Genomic DNA, 17921 nt, shown 5'->3' on the forward strand with positions numbered 1-17921 from the left:
CAATACTCAGAGTTACTAAAAATAAAGGTACTTTATTTTAGTGACAATGTGCCAAAAATATCTCAGAGGATATACTCCCTTAGGAGGTAAGTAAAATACACAAAATATACACAACAAACCAAATCAGGTAAGTAAAACAGTCAGAAAGTAGTACAAACACTGTAGAATACAGTAGGATGCAATAGGCCTAGGGGCAACACAAACCATATACTAAGAAAGTAGAATGCGAACCACGAATGGACCCCTAGGCTAGTGTAGTGTGTAGATGGCTGCTGGGAGTGTAAGAAGACACTAAGGGTGTCCAAGATACCCACCCCAAGACATTGGACAGTAGGAGTAAAGTACTACTATTTCCCCAGAAACACACTAAACTCGTGATAAGGAATTTTGCAAAGACCACAACAGACTGCAAAGTACTGAAGTCGGATTCCTGGACCTGAGGACCTGCAAAGGAAGGGGACCAAGTCCAAGAGTCTCTAAAGTGCCCGGGGGGGGGGCAGGAGCCCACTAAACCCTGGATGGAGGTGCAAAATGGCTGCCTCTGGTTGGAAGAAGCTAAAGATTCTGCAACAACGAAAGGAGGTAGGAAGTTTTTCTTCATGCAGAAGATGTCTCACGGTGTGCTGGAGGATGCAGAAGTGTTTCCTTGGCAAAATACTGCAAACAAGCCTTGCTAGCTGCAAGAGTCATGGTTGTAGAAAAAGGGTGCTGCCTGGGCCCAGGAAAGACCAGGATGTCGCCACTTTGGAGAGGAGACAGAGGGGGCCCTCAGCAACGTAGAGAGCCCATGCACAAGGAAGCACCTGCAGAAGTCCTTGAACACGGGTTCAAAAAGACTAAACACGGCGGTCACCTCAACACTGCAAAAGGAGGTCCCACGACACCGGAGATCAACTCAGGGAGATGAGCATCACAGGACAGAGTGTTGGGGACCTAGGCTCAGCTGTGCATGCAGGATTTCTTGGAAATGTGCACAGAAGCCCTTGTAGCTGCAGTTCATGCGGTGCACAGGACTACTGTCTGGAGAGAAGAGGGAAGGACTTACCTCCTCCAGATTTGGACAGTTAGACAACTGGACAGTCTGGGTCACTTGGGTCCTCCACCTGTGTTCCAGGGACCATGCTCATTAGGATGAGAGGGGTCCCAGAGTACCGGTGAAGCTGAAGTTTGGTGCCTGCTGAAGCAGGGGGAAAATTCCGTTGACCATGGGAGATTTTGTCGTGGCTTCCAGTGCAGGGTGAAGGCAGGCAGCCCCCAGAGCATGCACCACCAGGAAACAGTCGAGAAAGCCAGCAGGATTAGGCGCTTCAATGTCGCTGATAGTCTTCTGGCTACTTTGTTACAGTTTTGCAGGTGTCCTGGAGCAGTCAGCGGTCTATCCTTGGCAGAAGTTGAAGAGAGAAGTGCAGAGGAGTCCTGGTGGATTCTTGCAAGTTGTTATCTGAGGAAAAGCCAACTGGAGAAACCCTAAATAGCCCTCAGAGGAGGATTGGCCACCTAGTCAGGTAAGCACCTATCAGGAGGGGTTTCTGATGTCACCTGCTGGCACTGGCCACTCAGAGGCCTCCAGAGTGCCCTCACACCTCTGGAAAGAAGATGGCAGAGGTCTGGGACACACTGGAGGAGCTCTGGGAACCATCCCTGGGGTGGTGATGGACAGGGGCGTGGCCACTCCCCTTTCCTTTGTCCAGTTTCGTGCCAGAGCAGGGTCTGGGTGTTCCCTAAACAGGTGTAGACTGGCTTATGCTAGGAGGGCACCATCTGTGCCCACCAAAGCATTTCCAAAGGCTAGGAGAGGCTACTCCTCCTCGGCCTTTAACACCTATTTCCAAAGAGAGAGGGTGTAACACCATGCTCTCAGAGAAAATGCTTTGTTCTGCCTTCCTGGGACTGGGGCTGCCCAGACCCCAGGAGGGCAGAACCCTGCATGTGTGGTGGCAGCAGCGGTAGCTGCAGAGAAAACCCCGAATAGCTGGTTTGACATTACCCGGGGTCCATAGTGGAGCCCTGGGGATGCATGGAATTGGCTCCCAAATACCAGATTTGGAATAGGGGACAATTCCATGATCTTAGACATGTTACATGGCCATATTCGGAGTTACCATTGTGAAGCTACATATAGGTATTGACCTATATGTAGTGCACATGTGTAATGGTGTCCCCGCACTCACAAAGTCCCGGGAAATGGCCATGAACTATGTGGGGTCACCTTTGCTAGTGCAAGAGTTCCCTCACACTTAGTAACTTTACACCTAACCTTCAGCAAGTGAAGGTTAGACAGATAGGTTACTTATTAGTTACTTAAGTGCAGTGAAAATGGCTGTGAAATAACATGTGTGTTATTTCACGCAGGCTGCAATGGCAGTCCTGTGTAAAGGTTTGTCTGAGCTCCTTATGGGTGGCAAAAGAAATGCTGCAGCCCATAGGGATCTCCTGGAACCCCAAATACCCTGGGCACCTAGGTACCATATACTAGGGAATTATAAGGGTGTTCCAGTGTGCCAACTGAAATTGGTAAAAGTGGTCACTAGCCTATAGTGACAAATTTAAAGGCAGAGAGAGCATAAGCACTGAAGTTCTGGTTAGCAGAGCCTCAGTGACACATTTAGTAACTACAAAGGTTTACACATTCAGGCCACAAACTATGAGCACTGGGGTCCTGGCTAGCAGGATCCCAGTGAGACAGGCAAAAACAAACTGACATACATGTATAAATGGGGGTAACATGCCAGGCAAGATGGTACAGCTGGTGCTACATAGACATCATCATGCACTCATAGTGGGATCAAATTTATAAGTTGTAGGCTATGAACATGCGGGCAGGGAAAGGAAAAAAGGAAACAAAGAAAACAAAGAACCGGTTGTACTCAGCAGTCACCACATATGTCAGCAACCTCAAAATGAACGTTATGCCATTTTTTCGCTTGGGGGGTCAGGCCAGATTGAACCATACTGGTCCATAACCCACCTCTCAAAGTACCGGGAAGAATCTCCGCAGGGAGGTGAGAGTCTGAACCAATCTCACAAGGCCTCCCTGACCCCTCACTTACTTCGTCAAAGGTAGCATTGTTTTGCTGCACCTAATCCTCACCGCTCCCAGCCACTGCTACAGTGGCTAGGAGGGTGGTGCACCTTTTTCAAGGCCTGCAGTAGTTAGTGCGCCTAGGAGGAGCATACTGAATGGGTGCTTTCAACCTCATCATCACCGCATGGCCGCTCTCAGTGGTTCATGGGAGTTGTAGTCCAGGGGCCAGAGCACCTCAGTGAGTAATATATGTTTCGGACATACCTCTAAAGAGATGTTATACTTAATATAAGGCAAACGAAAAAAGGAGAATGGTGGTTCCCATATCATGTTGATGGACCACTGCATGTATTTACACATGTGTGTCAGCGATCTCCTCAATGGTGGAGGAGACTTAAAAGAGAGAGAGGAAGAGCCAATGGAAAACGGTCTACTTGACCAAAAGAGGGCACAGAAGTATGGGGTACAAGACCCTCGGTGTCGGTAGGGAGGGTGTAAAGGGGGTGGGGAGAATGTGGAAAAGAAGCAGTATACATGGAGATTTATTTATATATACAATGCCTCCCAGCTATTGTATGAAAATTACGTCCCAGGGGGAGGACACCCAGGGATGTTCTAAATTTTTAATTGACAACACAAGGGGTTTACTACCAAATGCCTAATCTATACTGTGGGTCACCATGAAATTGCATGGTTACTGCTCCCCTACTGTTCGGTCACAAGTCATTCAGGGTGAGTCATAGAGGCAAGGATGATGGGTTCATCAGTCTGAACTAACTCTGTATTGAGGACCATTGGATCTCTTCATTGAGCCCACTCCTGTCTGTATGCAATCTCCACACCCATCTCTGTTCACACCACAAAAGAATTTGAGTCATATCTTGTCTTGTTTGTCTCAATTTTTCAATGACAAACCACTCCATATCTTCTTCTGCACTGTGATTTTTTTTGTAATGAAGTGGCTTGTAAGTTTCGTAGAGTCACGCTTACACTGGATGGTGTTCCTGTGTTCACAGATCCACGTTCAAAACTTTCTTGTGGTCATCCCAATGTACTCTAACTTACAGGGGCACCTAATTACATAGATAACATTCTTGCTATTACAGTTGGATAGTGATCTCAATTCCCATGATCTTGGAAGTCCCAAGTCAAGGTTGGTTGTCTTCTTATTGAATCTGCAGACACTGCACTTTCCATGTGGAGAATGGCCTGAAGGTGGAGGCAAATTCCACAAAGTCTGTTGTCTATCAGTTATCACCTTGTTTCTAGGTTGTGTTTGCACAATCATGTCCTAAATACTTTTGGCCTTTTTGAATGCATTCATTGGTTGTGCAAAGGGTAAACCCCCTGAAGTCAATATTCTCCATTTATCCTTTATGATCTTCTGCAGTTGATTGTAGAGATGCTAGATGGTGGATACACAACTCAATCTCTCCTTTCTTGTTTTTTTAAAAGACTCCAGTAATTGTTCCCTGTTCTTGTTCTGTGCCCTCTTGTTTGCTCTATGTAACAGGTGATTGGGATAGTTTTTCGCTGCTAATTTACCTAATAGTTTTTTTGCATGTCTGGTGTATTCCTCTAGACCGGAACAGTTGCATCTTAAACATAAGAACTGGCCTATTGGGTAGATTCTCTCTAAGGGCTCGTGGATGAAAGCTTTTGAATCTCAATAGATTATTCCAGTCTGTAGGCTTATAGTACACCTGCATTTGAAGGATCCCGTTCTTGGCATGGATGAGGAGATCGAGAAAAGGTAGCTAATCGCCCCCTGTGGTGATGGTGAACGGTAAGAATAGGTTAAGGGCATTAAGCGATTTGGCAAACATCATTGCCTCACTTCTTGTGCCATTCCAAATTAGTAGTATATTAACTATTTGCCGCTTCCATAGCCTGATTTTCCCCAGAAATGTATTTGAGAACTGTAGGACACAAGCCATCTCAAATGAGTTTAAATAGAGACAGGCCAGGCTTGGAGCAAAGGTGCTCCCCATAGATGTCCCATGGACCTGCAGGAAAAATTCACCTTTAAATTAAAAAAAACTCCTGGTAAGTGCTAAATGTCTTGTGTCCAGAATGGATGCAGGAGGTGTCATTGATTCCCATTCAGTCCTATTTTGGAGCTCATCTATTGCTCCTAGTGTCGCTTCCTTGGGAATGTTTGTATATAAAGATTATACATTTAAAGTGATAAGTAGCTCCTTCTCATGGTCAAATGACATTCCCTTCAAATGTTTTAGGACGTCTTTTGTGTCTTGCAAATATGTTGGCATCTGTTTAACTAGTGGCTGGAGGAAAGTGTCACAGAACTGTGACAGTGGTTCTAAGGCTGACCCTATGCCTGAGACAATTGGTCTCCCATGGGGAGAGATTTGTCCTTTGTGAACCCTAGGAAGTATGTTAAAATACAGTATTTTGGGGTTCTTCTGTACCAGAAAGGCTTCCTCTTGTTTAGTAATCCATTCGTTCTCAAGACCTTTTGAGACAAGGAAATTGATCTGCTCCTTGATTTCAGGTGTTGGGTCCCTAGACAATCGCTTGTAGTTCTGGGAGTCATTCAGTAGCCGTAAACATTCCTCACTGTACATCTCAGTTGGCATTACCACTATAGCCCCACTTTTATCTGCCGGCTTAATGATAATGCTACTGTCTGACACCAATAAGTGTAAGACCTCCATTTCAGTGTTGCTGGTACTGTTGAAAATATTGTGTTACCTATTATTTAGGTTGCCAATCTCGTGACTCACAGCTTTTTCAAAGGCAAGCAGCTCTGGTGGCATAAGGCTGGAGGGTGGTAGAAAAGTAGACTTTGGACGCAGGCCAGTATTTTTTCGTTCTTCATTGCTTGTCATTGGATGTTCCAGAAAAAAAGGTTTTTTAATCAGATTTTGCTTACGAAATCTGCTACTTCGATACATAGTTGAAAAATATTAGTTTTGGGGGTGGGAACAAAGCCCAGTCCTTTGTTTAACACAGTTGTCTCCACCTTATCCAGCCCACGTGTACTCAGGTTTATGACAATATCCTGCTTAGTCATTACATCTTGCTCATGCAGGGAATCGTGTCCTTTGCCATGTCTGTTCATGATGCATCTCCCTGTTTTGCTAAGTGACCCCTTTCTTTTTCCCTCCATCCCAACTTCGGCCTCTCTCTAAAAAAGTATTATTAGGATGTGCCCATGGAGCAGGTAGCAGGAGATACACTGGTGGGCCATGTTGGTAGGGGCATACCATAGTTAGTTGTCCAACCCAAAGCCTGTTGGTTCAATGGAGGAAAGGGGCCTGACGATGGTGGTTGGTTCCAGCGGGCCCTCTGATAACCCCTTCTCCCCTTCTTTGTCATGGGCCCGGGTGGGAGTCACTAACAGAGAAAGATGATGAGCTTCTCCCTGATGACATGGCTTAAGAGACGTTTAACTTAGGAATGTAGTCCTCTTTGGAATATGGATAAACATTTTTGTGGGAAAACTTACTTAGGTTCTTCTGGAATTTAGTTATTTTTGTTGGGTTTGGTGTTCTTTAAACTCTGCTATTATTTTGTTAGATTCCTCTAACTTTTTCTTGAAAGCCTGCGTAGTTAACCCAGTTTTTAGATTATTTTCGCTTGTCCTTAAACTGAATCATTAAGGCTTCTGACCGTCTTTTGGCTGTCTTAATGATAACGACCAGGCAATCCCGCCTACATCTCCATGCGATCAATTACCAATCTTTCCTGAATTCTTTGTCTTCCAGAAAGATACGTGGTTCATTGGTAACCATAAGCCCATTAGGAGCTGCATTGCTGCATTGCTCCTTAAATATTTAGTCATGGCTGCCCCATGAAGGACCTGGCCTCTATTCAGTTCCACCAGGGTATCCCAGTCACCAAGCTGGGTCATAGTATGAGCTAATGTATCTCCTAGTGCAGATAGAATTGCCAACACTTCCTCGTCATCATATGGCATTCCTTCCACCATTATCGCTGTCCCATCAGATAAGCCCAAAGGTCTTATGACAGAAGTTCCAATTTGTTATCACATATGCGGGGGTACCAGTAATGATAGAGTTGTTTCTCTCACAGTTAAACAGCTGCACCATATCATGTTCCACAAGGAGAGAGATGAGAGGTGAGTCCTCCACATGTCCTCCCAATGTAAAAATAATACACCAAAAAGGTGTGGAAGGACAAGTTTACTCTATATGGCCACAATCACTTTAATTGTGATCCTGCCACCACTCTTACTCTTTTTGACACTGTTGTGTGAATTAGCTGGCAGGGAATTCCTCCTTATGAAAGAGGTGGTCTCACACACTTGGTCGTGTCATGCTTCATCATTGACCACCTCTACCCACCCAAGGTAGGACAGTGCCACTAGGGCGGACTCAAGCTCTTGGTGAACTGACCCAGAGGGCATTCTTAGATAAGGCTTGCTGGATAATAATGGGATCCAGATCAATTAAAAATACCTAGGGAACTACCAGTAAATTTTACTTTTAAAAATGGTGTCTGATGGGATGGTTAAAAACATTTGTTGACAGTAACCATGAGTATAATGACTCAGCCCATCCTTTAAAAACTCAACATGTTTCTGCCCTCACAATCCTGCTCTGGGGCATTCTTCAGGGCTATGGATCCCTACTCAAGCATAAGTGAGCACACACCTATTCTACCTCACAATGAAGTTTTTCATGCACTCAGTTAATACCTGGGTGAGAAGTAGACTTTTATGAACACCTATTTGAGAAAGATAACATGAAAATTCATAGGAATACATCGTACCTAACATAAGCAACAAACTCAATCATGAACATGCGAAGTGGAGAACACTGCAAACCACTGCAAACACAAGTGCTTTAACTAGTGCCAGTCAAACACAAAGTCCTATAATTCTTTAAGATAGATGTTATTCTTTAGCTGATCGCTACTAATCTATATCAGTTTGTCCTCAACGTGGTCATTCCCAAACTGTGATAAGACACACTACAACTATCATAAAATGTCCTTACCCTAGATTATAAGGGTACGGGCCTCTGCTCTGGGACGATGCACCACTTCAATCTATATCATTTTACTGTACGCTACTCCACTATACACTATTCCTGTATATGCCACTCAACTGTACACTACTCCACCCTAAACTATTCCACTCTATGCCAATCCACTATATGCTACTTTCCTCTACGCCAATCCAGTGTACACCACTTCACTCTATGTCACTCCATTTTAAGCTAGTCCATTGGACGCCACTACACTCTACGCCACTACACTAGATACTATTTCACTCTACCCCTCTCCACTCTACACTGCTCTAGCCTATATCACACCACTGTATGCCACTCCACTCAATCCTATTCTCCTCTACGCTGTTCTACTCTACACTATTCTACGCCACTTCAATGTATTCTACTCAATGCTATTCCACTGTACGCCACTCCATTTGACGCGATTACACTGTATGCAACTTCAATCTTTGCCCCTCTACTGTATGGTATTCCACTCTACCCCACTCCACTGTATGCCACTCAGTTGTATATATTACAATTTACCCCACCCCACAGTACACCACTCTAGTCTAAACCACTCTACTGTATGCCACTATGCTGTTTGCTGTTACACTTTATGCCACTCCACTGTATGACACTCCAGCCTATGCTATTCAACTTTATGCCATTCCAATATACTCTGCTCCGCTCTATTCCTCTCCAGTGTACTCTCCTCCACTCTATATAGCTCCACACTACAAAACTCTATTACACTCTATGCCACTCTACTAGACTCCACTGCACTTTGTCCCTGTACACTCAACTGTCCAAATTTGCACTCAACTCTATGCTGATACACTCTATTGTACAACACTCTACTCCACTCTTGTAGGAGGCTGGTGTGGCTTATAGTGGGTACCTTGTGGTACTTACACCCTGTGCCAGGTCCAGTTATCCCTTATTAGTAGAAGAAAGGTGTTTATAGAAGCTTATGCTGATAGAAGGTAGCTATGGCAAAGCAACTTAGGTTGAACTAGAAGACATGCAAAGCTCCTACTATACCACTTATATCATATAGCACAATATCAATAGAAAACACAATACTCAGAGTAACTAAAAATAAAGGTACTTTATTTTTATGACAATATGCCACAAGTATATCAGTGAGTACCCTCAGTTAGAAGGTAAGTAATATACACAAGTTATATGTACACAAACCCAAAACTGGTAAGTAATAGTAAGAAAAGTAATGCAAACAATGTAGGATTACAATAGGATGCAATAGGTGAACAGAGGTATGGGGGCAACACAAACCATATATTCCAAAAGTGGATTGTGAATCACAAATGGACCCCAGACCTATGGGAGCTTGTAGAGGGTCGCTGGGACTGTCAGGGTGTCCAAGATACCCCACCCCAAGACCCTGAAAAGTAGGAGTAAAGTGCCCCTACTACCCCAAAAGGACATAACAGTCGTGATAGGGGGATTCTGCAAGAACCACAAACACCAGCAAAATACTGAAGACGGATTCCTAGACCTGAGGACCTGCAAGGCAAGGGGACCAAGTCCAAATGTCACGATAGTGTCCAGGGGGGGCGGGAGCCCAGGAAACCCCGGATGAAGGTGCAAAAGGGCTGCCTCTGGGTGGAAGAAGCCAACAATTCTGCAACAACAAAAAGGGCTAGGAACTTCTCCTTTGGATGGAAGATGTCCCACGGTGTGCTGGATGTTGCAGAAGTATTTCCACGCAGAAATACTGTAAGGAAGCCTTGCTAGCTGCAAGGGTCATGGTAGAGGTTTTTGGGTGCTGCTGGGGACCAGGAAGGACCAGGATGTCGCCCACTGGAGGAGGAGACAGAGGGGGTGCTCAGCAACTCTGAGAGCCCCTGCAAAAGCAGGCAGCACCCGCAAAAGTACCGGAGCAGGCACTTGGAAGATCTGAGGACAGCAGTCGACTCAGAGTCACAAAGGAGGGTTCTACGACATCAGAGTCCAACTCAGCGAGTTGTGTAATGCAGGATGGAGTGCTGGGGACCCAGGCTAGGCTGTGCACAAAGGAAGTCCTGGAAAGTGCAAAGCAGCCAGAGCAGCTGCAAATCACGCAGTACACAGGTATGCTGTCTGGTGTGGGGAGGCAAGGACTTACCTCCACCAAACTTGGACTGAAGGACCACTGGACTGTGGGGGTCACTTGGATCCAGCTCCTGTGTTCCAGGGACCACGCTCGTTGGGGTGAGAGGGGAACCAGAGGACTGGTGATGCAGAAGTTTGAGGCCTGCGTTAGCAGGGGAAAGACTCCGTCAACCCACAGGAGATTTCTTTGGGGTTTCCAGTGCAGGGTGAAGGCAGACAGCCCTCAGAGCATGCACCACCAGGAAGCAGTCGAGAATGCTGGCAGGATTAGGCGCTACAATGTTGCTGGTAGTTGTCTTGCTACTTTGTTGCAGTTTTGCAGGCGTCCTGGAGCAATCAGCAGTCGATCCATGGCAGAAGTCGAAGAGGGAAGTGCAGAGGAACTCTGGTGAGCTCTTGCATTCGTTATCTGAAGAATACCCCAGAGGAGAGACCCTAAATAGCCAGAAAAGGAGGTTTGGCTACCAAGAAAGAAGGATTGGCTACCAAGAGAGGTAAGAGCCTATCAGAGGGGGTCTCTGATGTCACCTGCTGGCACTGGCCACTCAGAGCAGTCCAGTGTGCCCCCAACATCTCTGAATCCAAGATGGCAGAGGTCTGGGACACACTGGAGGAGCCCTGGGCACCTCCCCTGGGAGGTACTGGTCAGGGGAGTGGTCACTCCCCTTTCCTTTGTCCAGTTTCATGCCAGAGCAGGGCTGAGGGATCCCTGAACCGGTGTAGATTGGCTTATGCAGAGATGGGCACCATTTGTGCCCATCAAAGCATTTCCAAAGGCTGGGGGATGCAGAATCCTGTCTGAGGGGTTGGCAGCAGCAGCAACTGCAGTGAAACCTCAGAAAGGCTGTTTGGCAGTACCCGGGTTCTGTGCTAGAGACCCGGGGGATCATGGAATTGTCTCCCCAATACCAGAATGGTACTGGGGTGACAATTCCATGATCTTAGACATGTTGCATGGCCATGTTCAGAGTTACCATTGTGACGCTATACATAGATAGTGACCTATGTATAGTGCACGCGTGTAATGGTGTCCCGCACTCACAAAGTTCGGGGAAATTGCCCTGAACGATGTGGGGGCACCTTGGCTAGTGCCAGGGTGCCCACACACTAAGTAACTTGACACTCAACCTTCACTAAGTGAGGGTTAGAAATATAGGTGACTTATAAGTTACGTGTGTGCAGTGAAAAATGGCTGTGAAATAACGTGGACGTTATTTCACTCAGGCTGCAGTGGCAGGCCTGTGTAAAAATTGTCTGAGCTCCCTATGGGTGGCAAAAGAAATGCCGCAGCCCGTAGGGATCTCCAGGAACACCAATACCCTGGGTACCTAAGTACCATATACAAGGCAATTATATGGGTGTACCAGTGTGCCAATGAGAATTGGTAAATTTAGTCACTAGCCTACAGTGACAAATTTAGAAAGCAGAGAGAGCATAAACACTGAGGTTCTGGTTAGCAGAGCCTCAGTGATACAGTTAGGCACCACACAGGGAACACATTCAGGGAATATACTATGAGCACTGGGGTCCTGCCTGGCAGGATCCAGTGACACAAGGGCTAAAACAAAAATACATACAGTGAAAATGGGGGTAACATGCCAGGCAAGATGGTACTTTCCTACAACTCTACAACAGTTTCCAATACTGTATGGCACAGCACTCCACTCTACTGTATGAGACGGTACTTCAATTTATGTTCTCTCGACTCTATTCTATACCACTTTAATGTATGCCACTTCACTGTACACTAACCCACTGTACCCTACTCCACTCTATGCCACTCTTCTGTACACTACTCCACTCTATGTTATTCCAATCTATGGCACTCCACTCTTCTACACACCACTGTACAGTATTCCACTGTACGCTATTCCACTGTATGCTACTCCACTTCATGGTAATCTACTCTACGTCACTGCAGTGTATGCTACTCCACTCTTGGCTGGTCCATTGTATGGCACTTTCCTCCACTCTATATAACTCCACTATATAAAAGTCTACCACACTGCATGTCACATATCAAAGCCTAAAACTTTCTCTATGTCTCTCCCTCTCACTCTATTTCTCTCTCTCTTTCTTTTAATCTTTCTCCCACTCACACACCCACTCAGACCTTCATACACCCACTCACAGACCCACTGACACCCTCACACGCCTACTCACAGACCCGAGCACACACTGACGCATCCACTAAAAACACTGATGTATGCACTCTAACACCCAGACTATCTGACAGCTACCCTCACCCCAGATACACCCTCTCACATGTATTCTCACACCCAGAGAGGCCGCGGCCAACTCCTGCTGCACACAGGCAGAAGGGTCAAGCTCAGCATGGGGTGGGGTGGTTAGGTGGTGTTGGCCGTAGGGTCTGTCTGCTGGTAAGGTCTTGTGGTCAAACTCCCATGTGCAGTGGTGAAGGCTGTGCACTGTGCAATGTATAGTAAAGAAAATTACTATGTGTTGAACGAAAACATAGAAATTCCCTGAAAAAAACAGAGGTTACAGGGACGTAGGATTTTAAAAAAACATAGAAATTCACTTAATTACCATGTACTGCTAATTACCCCACAAATTATGGCACTCATGACATCTTTGATAACATCCTTGATAATATCAATGTGATATTTGCAATAAAATGTTTGAGGAAAAAACTGTGCATGGCAAGTGTGAGAGATATTGTTACCTTAGGGCACAAGTTGAAGTTATGTGAGATAACTCTAACTCTAACTGGTGAATTTCTATGGTTTGGTACGGTTACTATGTGAGCATAACTATAACGTCCCTATAGCGTTCGTTTTTTAAAGTGAATATATATACACACACACACATATATATATATATATATAATAAATACACACATTTTTTTCAAATATGTGCTTTCCCATGCTGGGTAGATTGTGACCCCAGGGGAAAACAGACATATCTACCTATCTATTCACTGAAATAAATAAAGGTTACAGGGACGTTACACTTAGGTTCTGGATTTACTTGCACAAAACTATAGAAATTCATCAGTTTGAGTTATTTCAAATGACTATAACTCGCTCCCTAAGATAACTATAATTCACGCCCTCGCCATCCACAGTTTTTTCTTCAATTACTTCACTGCTAATGTTGTCATGATGGGCTTCGGCTGTCTGTGGCATGTGTTGGCTGCAGGGCCTTGCCTGCTGCCAGTCCCTGTGGCCAGCCCCCTATAATCACCCAAACCCACTGACAGCTGTGCATGGCTGGTCGCAGGGCCTGACCTGTGGCCAGACCCTGCAGCCAACACCCTATAATTACCCATCCATGCGCAGCAGAGGTTGGTCGCAAGGCCTGGCCTCCAGCTAGGCCTTTCAACCAACTCCCTATAACCACTCAGAGAGTGTTTCTAGACTTTGATGACTGATATACTCAGGATGAGAGATTGAAAAGAAAAATGCATTTGTCAAGTAAAAATAGTGTGATCACATTTCAGTATATATCTTAAATATTTGTATTAAAAAAGTAATTAAAGGAGGAATGTGACTACTAACACACCTAGACTGGAAACGTCAATCTTCAGTGTGAGGGCCTGAGATTTTAACCTCTAGGCTACATGTGACTCTTTGCTATGCAGTTTCCAGACATACATACGACATTCAATGCAAAGATTTTATGGCAAAGAGATGTAAATGTTCCATCACTAGGAATGTTTAACAGTGAAAACACTAGTAAATAGCCACACTGCATGAGATACCTGGATTTGAACCTACTGGGTGATGGTCCAATAGCTTTACAAGTAGGCCAGAAGTGATTTTGTTCTAGTGTGTAGTAAAATATAACTATAACATTCAAATCATACATCTTGCCATTGTGACTCATTGAAGGATTTGTATGGGGAGACCGTTTCAATATCAATCTCTTTCTCTCTCTCTCTCTCTTCCATCCCATTATGGGATAAAAGAGAGAAAGTACCAGGACTGTGGTGAGAGCCTTAAGGCCTCCGTGGTCCTAGCTGGCTCCCCACATCCTGCAGGAGCCAGAATTGCTCCAGCAAGCAGGTAGCTGCTTGAAATAACAGCTCCTTGCTTGGGGGAACAATGTTTTCATCTGTTTCCCTGCACGCATATTTGCATACAGGGAAAAAGATGAAAACTCTGCATTCTGCAACCGGGAACTATTTGACAGCTCCCACTTGCAGACATCAGAGTTATGTTTGCTTTTGCTTGGTGGGAGCTGTCAGCTACCACCAAGCAAAAGCAAACAGCTACCTCCCGAGGGTGGGTACATCAGGTAGCAGGAGCCAACCCTGGGGGTGGAGGTCCCAGCGCCATCCATGGCTCCACGAGGGGGGCCGCGCAGCCCCCCTCCATTGTTAGAATTTAGCCCCAGGGTTTGGGGGGCACACAGCCCTCCCATATATTTAATTTTTTGCCCTGTGAGTTGGTGATCCCTGAGGCTGCAGGAGGGCCTGCAGGCCCATCACATTAATTTAAGTGCAATTGCCCCAAAGAGGTGATGATCCCTAGGGCTGGGAGGGCCACATGACCCCCTTACGATACAGCACTTTGCTCTGGGGAGGTGGCAGTCCCCGGGGTGCGGTGGTGCCACGCGAGCACCCCCTACATAGATAATAAACAGTGCCCTGGGGAAGTGGCGGTCCCCAGGGCTTTCATAAGCCCTAGGAAGTGGGCTTTGTGCATCCCCTTCCGATTTTTCCATAATGCCGCTGGGACCTGGCCCATCCGGGACCAATATTACAAACAAGCATGGGAGACCACGCTTGCTTTAAAAAAAAAAAATTGTACCAACATTTGCAAATAGTTGTGATTTTTGCTGCAATGCAGAAAAAATGCTTTTTAGACTGAGGTCCACCAAGGCTAATGTTTATTTTATTTTTTTTGTTTTTTTTTTATTCTCGGCTGAAGCCAAGTCACAAAATGGCTGCCAACACTTCCTGGTTGAAGTGTTAGCAGCCAATCTGATCTCTGCACAAGATTGTTGGTATTCGTGAAGTCATCGCAACCCTAGATGTACAAATGTTTACTTTCATTTCTTCTAAACTACTGAACAGATTTACACCAAACAAGAAAAAGGTTCATCTGCAGACCAAGAGCTACCTTTCTGCCAAGTTTGGTGTACAGATGTTCGGGCTGCAGGCGTGTCTAAAGAGTCTAAGTGAATTTACATGGGAAACGCAGTTTTCTTTAAATCCCCGTTTTTCTCGGACACCACTTTACGTATCACCCAAAAACTTATCCCATGCACAAGAAGATCCTGGAGGGCACTGTTTTTGAAATTTTCGTGAAGATTCATCAAGTGGTGCCAAAGATATAGGCAAGTCAAAAAATGTTCTTTCAATGGAAACTAGGTCCTAACTATCACTACCTATTGGTGACCGCCAGTAGGTGGTAATATACATCATACATATACATATATACAAAGACAAATATATATATATATATATATATATATATATATATATATCAAAGCTCCATAGTTTCTCCGTTTCAGGGAGCCCCAGACCCTATCGGGGCAGCTTCAGAATAGCAGGAATGAAGAATCCACTTGCAAATAATAAAAAGATTAACTGAAGCACGATGTCTGAATCACCTGGCACTTTTATTCCAAATCAGAGAAGCGCAGCACTGTTCATTTTCCTAACACCTTTCAGCTTTCACACAAGCCTTGATCACAGGTGAACAGCATTTACGATACAGGGAGCACCCTGCTCTTATAGGCAGATTACTAAGTAGTTCTGTAGTATTGCAGGGCATACATTTCCCAAAATGCAACATGGAAGTATAGTAAAGTGTCACATCAGACTTCAGTGTTAAACATTTCAGTGAAATGCTATTTCAAAAGCACTGCTGTCTCCAAAAAATAAACTTGTTACCTATTTGCTTCTTGCTGCCTCAATGTTCTAAAATATCCTGCAGTACCACCGTCCAGACACAGCGAAGGGCAGTAAAACACTCCTTCACATCCCTTGCTCTCCTTCGTCGATTTCATAAGTGTTTGGATAAATCCTGTGCTTGCTCAAATGAAGGAGGCAGGTCAGGCTCCCATTAAAATCATCAAAGCTCCATAGTTTCTCCGTTTCAGGGAGCTCCAGACCCTATCAGGGCAGCTTCAGAATAACATCTAGATATACACAACACACATATATGTATACTCTTGTTTTAGTGTCTGTGTAGTTCCAGATATTTTTACACAAAGATTCTCAAGCTCTAAATACCTTTATTAGGTGAAAGGGCAATTTTAAATGTATAAGTAGGCTGTTTGGCTTGGTCTCACAGGTGTTGTTTCTCCAGAGGCTATGACTTCCATGCGACTGCCAGTAGGTAATCTATATATATATATATATATATATATATATATATATATATTTTTTTTTTATTTTTTTTTTATTTTTCTTTCAGAAGACCCAACTGAGACGTACTCTTTCCGTTGGTGTCCACGTCAGGGAAGAACCTGTTCCCGTGATCAAGACCATGTAGGTTGAAATGCGTTGGTGTTTGTTGGAGGTATCAGTTGCACATTAAAAAAGAAGAATTGACTATCCTGTGAGTGCTGCGTCGTTGACTTAATGTCAAAGTTGTATGGTGATATATATATATATATATATGTACATATATATATATATCAAAACAAATCCCTTTCAGGGTTAGAGTGACGAATAAATTATGCAAGAAAGAAAAGAGAACTCTGGGTAGTTCCCAATTTTAGGTGGAGAGCAGCTCCAGTAAGGAGCCCCCCTGCAACAACAGCGACACTCTAGATTTGCTAAATATTTTTTGATAAACTATTTTTATTGAGTTTTGAACAGATTGTACAAAAAGAAAAGCATAACAATCCCCCACACTAATTCTTCTGTACAGGTGTACACCCTTGTATGTTGACATTAGCATCCATAATTAATTCACAGCCACAAGTGCATTTACAGAGATCCATGATATCATTAGAACCCCACATTTGTTTACGGCAGCTGGCTGAGCCATGTCCCCCATATCTTGGCATGTTTACAAGGACACCCTCAGGCTGCATACATTGGTCTCTCTTGTCGCACGCACCAGTCCTCTCCACGACTCCATTTCGAGAGGGATGGTAGACTCGGAGAGTTCCAATTGGCTGCAATGTCTCTCTTCGCCACCATCAAGGCGTTACTACAAAGATGAGTTCTGATTGTGTACCATCTACACCTTCCATAACCCCCAAGAGGACAACACTGGAGACATCAGAACTACCCATCCCACTATATCTGTGAGCTCCTTTAAAACCATGGTCCAGTACCATACAATATGTGGACATGTCCAAATCGTGGTAAAAGTCTGCAGCTATTGCCAAACATCTAGGGCGTGTAGAATCAGAATGGGCCCCAGCTATATCTAATCTGATGGGCGATAGATAGGACCTGGGTAGGAATTACAACTGTATTACTCGTAATCTGAATGACATGGTGATCACCGTTGGTACAATCAGGGCATCTCACCAGTCCTCCTCCTGAAGGGGGCCCAACCATTGTTCCCATCGAGTTCTAACGTGGATCAAGTTACCTGGTGCGTGATTAATCAACATTTTATACGCTTGCGACACACCGCGCTTCCCAAGAGCCCCCATAAGCAATTTGGCCTCCAGCAGACTGTATTTGGGGATAGAGCCCTAATGGGATAGTTGTGCAGTGAGGGCGTGGCAGAGTTGCAGATTTCTATAAAATTGAGTATGGGATAATTGATAGGTAGCCTGTCGTTCTTGAAAGGACTTCATGGATGTACCCGCCCACACATCCACAAGCTGAGATATGCCTAGTAAATCACATTTGCTAAATCCTTGCAGGG

This window comes from Pleurodeles waltl, chromosome 6, assembly GCF_031143425.1.
Source record: "Pleurodeles waltl isolate 20211129_DDA chromosome 6, aPleWal1.hap1.20221129, whole genome shotgun sequence".
NCBI classification, from domain to species: domain Eukaryota; kingdom Metazoa; phylum Chordata; class Amphibia; order Caudata; family Salamandridae; genus Pleurodeles; species Pleurodeles waltl.